The sequence below is a fragment of the Atta colombica genome, unplaced genomic scaffold, assembly GCF_001594045.1.
Source record: "Atta colombica isolate Treedump-2 unplaced genomic scaffold, Acol1.0 scaffold294, whole genome shotgun sequence".
NCBI lineage: Eukaryota > Metazoa > Arthropoda > Insecta > Hymenoptera > Formicidae > Atta > Atta colombica.
In genome coordinates this window covers 203,394-203,782 of record NW_017259397.1, presented here as the reverse complement: position 1 = coordinate 203,782, position 389 = coordinate 203,394, and the positions used below count along the sequence as shown (strand labels likewise).

Below are 389 nucleotides of genomic sequence, written 5' to 3'. Positions count from 1 at the left end.
GAGAGAGAGAGAGAGAGAGAGAGAGAGAGAGAGAGAGAGAGAGAGAGAGAGAGTGTTGTATAATTTATTTATTTTTCTAAATACTATTCGCATTTGTTACATTTTTCAAAATTTATTTAATGTCTTTAAGATTATTTGTATTAAATTTCACTTTATACTTTTAAGAAATATATGCCTCTTTATTCACATTTATTTCATTCTGACCGTAAATAGAATATATTGAAACATGAGAAAAGATTTGATATACGTACATGTCGGACAGACACATAAAATTTTTCGCCTTATTGTAAATTATTTTCACACATTTATCGATTATATTATATTATAGTCGTCCGTTTTATCCATGAGTGTGTGGATATAGAATTCTTTTATGATAATTTTTTATAAAT

At 26.2% G+C, this 389-nt stretch overlaps 1 protein-coding gene across 3 annotated transcripts in view; it reads left to right on the top strand.

Moving 5' to 3' along the window:
* Window positions 1-389, top strand: part of LOC108690103 (paired amphipathic helix protein Sin3b) — a 17,793-nt gene that overhangs the window by 16,330 nt on the left and 1,074 nt on the right. The gene's annotated exons all lie outside the window — the stretch shown is intronic.